Source organism: Mytilus californianus, unplaced genomic scaffold (genome assembly GCF_021869535.1).
Source record: "Mytilus californianus isolate M0D057914Y unplaced genomic scaffold, xbMytCali1.0.p SCAF_14, whole genome shotgun sequence".
Taxonomy (NCBI): Eukaryota; Metazoa; Mollusca; class Bivalvia; order Mytilida; family Mytilidae; genus Mytilus; species Mytilus californianus.
In genome coordinates, this window is record NW_026262626.1 from 34,963,826 (window position 1) to 34,971,436 (window position 7,611).

Consider the following 7,611-nt stretch of genomic DNA (forward strand, 5'->3'; position numbering starts at 1 on the left):
TACTGAAAAGTAAAAACAGTATTTGTAATCCTAAAGTATGTGTGCTGCTTGTTAGAGTTAAATCAGCCTTAAATCAATCATTCATATGAAAAGTTGAATATAAAACTTTATAAAATGTCAACTGATTGTTGAATAATTGTAAAATACAAATTTTAATGTCAGATAAATGCAAAGGGGAAATAAGTTGGAGGTCATAGGGTAAACATGTTTATACATAGAAACTAAAGACAAAATTAATAAACAATACTGCACACGCTGAAATGTCTAGCTGTTCGACTTATCAGATAATTCATGTTGAAAGTCTGTAATATTACTGTCTATTATAGTCTCGCTTTTAATTCATGTATTAGTAATATATAATCACATAAACTTAACATTATCAATGTTCTATGAAAATGGGGTCAGTCAGATGAACCTTGCCAGAAAGACATGTACACCTTCCAATCATTCCAAACACCTAATATCGTGGTCCTATCGCTAAAAGTACTTGAGAGACATTTCTAACCACAAAATCTTAACATTGAACAATGAATCCTGAAAATGAGGTCAAAGTCATATGAACCCTGCCAATCAGACATGTACACCTTACAATCATTCCATTCACCAAATATAGTTGACCTATTTCACATCTTTTTAAAGATATTTTTTAGAAAAATACTTTGAGATGTCTTGTATATATATTATGAGATATTTTGTATACTTTATGATTTATCTTGTATAGTTCATAAGATATCTTTAAAATTATATAAGGTATATTATTTCCTTTAATATGGCTTATTTTATGTACAAAATATCTTTTTAGTTTATAAGTATTATAAGATATCTTATCTAATATATAAGATATCTTATGATTTTCTTAGCTTAAATATATAAATATATAAAAATATCTCAAAGTATTGCAGATATACCTTTTTAACTTCAAACTAAATAAGATATCACATAAAGAATACTTTGTATCTTATTAACTTTGCAAGATATATTATTCAATTTATAAGATATTTTTTTAGTTTACAAGATATCTTATTTAGTTGTTAAGATACACTTTACTTAGTTTATAAGATATCTTTAAAACAAAGAAATATATGATATCAGTTTAGACAAATAAGATATCTTTTCTACTCATTTAAATTTCTTAAAACCAAAACAGATATTTAATAAATTAAATAAGTTATCTTTAAAGAATGTTTAATGAGATATCTCATTTAATTTATAAGATATCCTATTTATTTATAGATATATAAAATTATATATATAGATTCTACCACTGCATCGAGTGTGATACGATATTTATCCACTCGCCGAGCGTTTTAAATATTTAAAATTTAACTGTCGAGAGTGGATAAATATCGTACTACACGAGATTTGGTGTTGGAATCTGTTTCTCTAATGATTTTCAAACAATACGCAGGCAAATTTATTCCTTATTTTCGAATGATCTGCAAAAAGATGTGTTCTTTCTATGTGACGTCATTAGGCATGGTCGCCTTTTTCATGCCGTCACAATAGGAAATTCAGAGGAAAGCAAGAAAATTCGACGTCATAATCGGATTTTAACCAATAAAGAACTGAGATCAAACGAACCACACGTTGATTAAATTTTTTTATACAATGGGTGCAGGAAGGGATAAATCGACGAAGAATTAAAGAAATATATATATACAACTAAATTAGTTTATGAGACATATTATCTAGTTTATAAGATTCAGATTCAGATTCAATATTTTATTATAAGATATCTTGAAATTGGAATAAACAGATTGAAAACAGATTGTTAAGGGTTCAGTAGAATCAGTGTCCCACCCTCAACTATTACTGTCAGAGCAAAAGTTTAATGTTGACTGACAAAAACCTGAGTCCATTTATCAGTAAAATATAGTAAATAAATAAGGAAAGTCTAAATTTTGCTCAGGGTATTCTCTCTTAATTATGAAGAATTAATAATGCAGCTAAACTAACTGATGTCATAGGTATGCTTCCAGTGTCAAAAGTAAACACCGGGAGTTTTCTGGCTTTTTGTTCGCCTCTGAATGTAATAAAATTTGATAAAAAGAAGATTTCTAGGGGAAAATGTGAGTTTTTTTGCTTATTTTCAAAATGTTGGCTTCCCTTAGTTACAGACAGGGAGATAGAGAATTTTACGCTGATTCTCATCCAATCAGTACCATTGATACAAAATAATTGCATTAGAATTAATAGTGACTCTTGTGTTACAACTCTTTATATGAAGAATTGTAGATGGTTTGTTGCAAAGCAAATTTTAAGGCCATCATAAACAAATCATTTTTTTTAGTGATAGTTCCTCCCCTCTCCAATAATTTTTAAAAAATATGCAGAAGCTTCTTTGGTGATTCTAATTTTTTTTATCATCTTGAATATGTATGAAACATTTGCCATATAACAGTAAACAAGTAATTCTGGGACAGCTGTACAGCCAATTATATGGTATGGGTTGGGCTCATTGTTGAAAGCCTTATTGTAACCTTTAGTTGCTTAAATCTGCATTATTTGGACTTGGTAGATAATTGTCTCATTTGCATTCATACCTTATCTCTTTTTTGTATGACAATTGATAAAAATCAACCAATCAATTCTCCTACCTGTAAACTTTGCTTCAAGTCTTCTCTGATGTTTGACCTCTCCTTTATACCAATTTCAAAATTCATAACTGCTCCTCCTTAATATAAATGTTATGCAATATTGGTTATTTTCATATTTCCTTTCTATGCATTTATCTCTGAAGATTTTTCATTTGAATCATTTCCTGAAAAACATAAACACATAAACTAGGATTAACAAATAGGCATAATTTTGAAAATATTTATATAAAAAAAAGGTAGTTTTGGTAGTATAATAAAAACTAGAGGCTCTCAAGAGCCTGTGTCGCTCATCTGATTCTACTTTGGTTTTGGAAATCATGTTAAAATAGATTAAAATCATAACAGATACCCTAATAATTAGTGAGACCAAATTTGTTTAATATTGGCCCTGTAATTTAATAAAAAAAAACCTGGTGGCTATCTTGAACAGTAAATCAGCGACAAAGTAGCAACACTTCCTCAGCATCTCATAAGAAACATTTATGCCATGTTTGGTTTCATTCCATTCAGTGCACCTCTAGAAAAAGCATTTGTATGTATTTCCAATAGGGTCTTATGTTAAAGGAAGTCTCCCGCTGGCGGCTATCGTGGATGAAAGATCAGCTTCAAAGTAACAACACTTAGTCAGCACCTCATAAGGAAAGTTCATGCCATTTTTGGTTTCATTCCATTCAGTGGATCTCTAAAAGAAGACATTTGTATGTATTGTCCATAGGGTCCTTTGTTAAACACTGTCCCCAGCTGGTGGCCATCTTGGATGATGGATCGGCTTCAAAGTAACAACACTTGGTCAGCACTTCATAAGGAACATTCATGCCATGTTTGGTTTCATTCCATTCAGTGGTTCTCTAAAAGAAGACATTCATATGTATTTCCCTTAGGGTCCTATGTTAAACTAAGTCCCCAGCTGGCGGCCATCTTGGATGATGGATCGGCTTCAAAGTAACAACACTTGGTCAGCACCTCAAAAGGAACATTCATGCCATGTTTGGTTTCATTCCATTCAATGGTTTTTTAAAAGAAGACATTTGTATGTATTTCCCATAGGGTCCTATGTTAAACTAAGTCCCCCGCTGGCGGCCATCTTGGATGATGGATCGGCTTCAAAGTAACAACACTTGGTCAGCACCTCATAAGGAACATACATGCTATGTTTGGTTTCATTCAATTCAGTGGTTCTCTAAAAGAAGACATTTGTAAATATTTCCCATAGGGTCCTATGTTAAACTAATTTCCCCGCAGGGGGCCATCTTGGATGATGGATCGGCTTCAAAGTAACAACACTTGGTCAGCACCTCATAAGGAACATTCATGCCATGTTTGGTTTAATTCCATTCAGTGGTTCTCTAAAAGAAGACATTTTGTATCCCCCGCTGGCGGCCATCTTGGATGATGGATCGGCTTCAAAGTAACAACACTTGTTCAGCACCTCATAAGGAACATTCATGCCATGTTTGGTTTCATTCCATTCAGTGGTTCTCTAGAAGAAGTTCAAAATGTAAAAAGTTAACGACGACGACGGACGACGACGACGACGGACGACGACGACGACGGACGACGGACGCCAAGTGATGAGAAAAGCTCACCTGGCCCGAAGGGCCATGTGAGCTAATAAACACCTCAGGTCAATTTTTATAATGACCCTGCAATACAAAATACAAATACAAATAATCAGTACATAGAAAGATAACTCTGTTCACTTCAGATGACAATAGAAAAAAAACAGTACCCAAATATTTCCTATTGGAAAACTGTAGTTTTCCATGTTTTGGACTTTTAAAATTATGTATGAAGAAAAGAATATAAACCATGAGAAATTTTTAATTCATCATAAATTATACATCTTTATATTTAACATATGAAGTTCTACAAAATATTCTACCGATAGTCATTTTTATGTCATTCTATCAAAATACATTGTATTAGTACACATAAAGCAAAGTGTACATAACACAATAAGCTTGCTAAAAGCTATATTATAGCCGAGCTTAAGACATATGTTAAGCACAAAAACACACATATAACCAGAATACAAAATCTATCATGTAGGAGGTACAAAGGTCCTGTATTCACAAATCTCGGGAACCTATTGTACTACATCATATACAATATTGGAACAGTGTGGTTCAATATCTGTAATTAAAACATAATAATAGTATGTGGTATATATATAAATTATGTCTTAACATACAAATTATTATTTTTGATACTATTTTATCTGGTCTCACTAAGTACCGACAAGAACAATTTTAGCGACAAGAAGAAAAAATTTAGAGACAAGAAGGCAAATCTAGCGACAACAAAGTTATAATACTGTTAAAACAATAAATTTATATAAAAAAAAGGTAAATAGTTACAGATTATTATTGTTTTTTAAAAACTTTCAAATGTTGTTGCATTTAGTAGTCATGCCATCTTGTAGTGAATTTTTAGTAAAAACAAATACTTTAAAGCATTTATGAATCTGAACATTTTTTTACAATCCCAGAATCATAATGGTGTCGCAACAGTGAAGTAATCTTGATAAATAAAATTATGTAAATAACAAAGAGCTGGGCCATGAGCGCATGATACGCCTGTCGCTTTTTCAAAGAATAAAGTTTCATACATGCATGTAACACCTCAATGTCATATCAGAAATTTATAAAAAAAAACTAAAGGGAGGTTATTTCTATAGATATAAACCAGTCACCAAAGTTTCATGAAAGCTACTCAAAGCACTTTTGAGTAATTGTCTGAAAATTGGAAAATCCCCTTTTTTTATGAATAAAATCTCATAACTCGGAAACGTAAAATCTAAAATTTATAAAAATCGAAAGGGAGCTCACATCAATAGATATAAACAATTCACCAAAGTTCCTTGCAAATTGGTGAAAGTGTTTTTGAGTTGTCCGAAAATTGGAAAATCATCCCCTTTTTAATGAATAAAACCCCATAACTCAGAAACGTAAAATCTAAAATTTATAAAAATCGAAAGGGAGCTTACGTCAATAGATATAAACAATTCACCAAAGTTTCATGAAAGCTGCTCAAAACATTTTTGAGTTATTGTCCGAAAACTGGAAAATCACCCTTTTTTAATGAATAAAACCCCATAACTCGGAAACGTAAAATCTAAAATTCATAAAAATCGAAAGTGAGCTCACATCAATAGATATAAACAATTCACCAAAGTTTCTTGCAAATTGGTGAAAGTGTTTTTGAGTTGTTGTCCGAAAACTGGAAAATTCCCCTTTGTTAATGAATAAAACCACATAACTCGGAAACATAAAATCTAAAATTTAAAAAAATCGAATATATATAAACAATTCACTAAAGTTTCGTGCAAATTGGTAAAAGAGTTTTTGAGTTATTGTCCGACATGTTGACGACGGACAGACCAAAGATGTCCACCAAATACGAATTCAAATACATTGATTGATTGATTGTTGGTGTTTTAACGCCACTTTAAAGCGACACATTTGGGCTATTTCGTGGCGGCCAGTTTTTATTGGTGGAGGGAGCCGGAGTGCCCGGAGAAATTCAAAACCACCGACCTTCGATAGGAAAACTGACAATCCTAGTCAATTAAGATTGGAGTCGAGTGCACCCGCACGAGCAGGGTTCGAACTCACAACTTCAGTGTTGACTGGCTAGTGATTACAGTAGTAGAACTACTTAGACCACTTGGCCACCGAGGCCCCTCGAATTCAAATACACCATTCAGTTCAAAATATAAGCAAATTCTAACAAAACAAAAGAATTTCCCCCCAAAAAAGACATACGACTTAATTAACCAATTATCATATAAAGAAGGGAAAGTTTTTATACCACAATTAGTAAAACCTAGAGAGTAAACAAATATCCAATGTATCAAAACTCACTGAGCCATGAAGAAGTCTTGCAATAAATATACTGTGACCACTGATGTATGACTAGAAACTACTCAATAAGTATCCAAACTAACATACGTACCACATAAACATCATGATGAGAGATGAGACTACTAAAACACTGAATTGATTCTGCCTCAAAATAGCTTATTTAAAAATGTAATAAAAATCATGAAATTCTGATTCAAACTGATAATATTTCATCTAAAAAAGATTGAGCGTATACTGACGATTCTTTTCTATTTTCCTTTAGTCCAAGTATATGTACACGACATTTAAAATTATGTTTTTATGCAACGGAATCAGTGGCGTAGCTTGGCCATTTTCAAGTGTACGCACGAACCTCATCGAGGGGTTTAAGGTTTGCTAAGCTGATCCAGGGCAGATGACCTCCTGGTAGGGGGCGAAACCCACGTTATTGAGAAAGAGATATTAGTATCTGTCATTAAAAAACTCATCAATAGCAACATACTTGGTCGGTTAAGACAAAAACTTTACGACAAAAGAAATGATTTCAGCTTCCAATTCTATGTAGCAACATTCCAGCAGCACCTGCATATGGAGTATATACCTCACAGCTGATAAGATATTCCAGAGCTTGCATTTCATATCATGATTTCCTTGATAGAGGGTTGCTGCTTACAATGAAGCTAATGAACCAAGAGTTCCAAGTGGTGAAGTTGAAATCATCCCTTCGAAAATTTTACGATCGACATCACGAGTAAGTTGACCGTTATGGAATATCTGTTTCACAGAATGCTAATGACGACGGATCTGTTCCAATTGTTGATATTACCACAATCCCGACCTCTTTTCCTAGAATGTGACCTACCGAATTAGACTTATCACTGGGTTTTTACTTACATCAGCAACACGACGGGTGCCACACGTGGAGCATTTGCTTACCCTCCGGAGCAACTGAGATCACCCCCAGTTTTTTGGTTGGTTTCATGTTGCTCAGTCTTTTATTTCTATGTTGTGTTTTGTATACTGTTGTTTGCCTTTTTCGTACTTTTTCGTATTTTGCCATGGTATTTTCAGTCTGTTTTCAACTGATGAGTTTGAATATCGCTTTGGTATATTTTGCCTCTAGTTTAGAGTCTGTTAAATTTATTCATTGTGTTGATTTGAAATCTAATGGT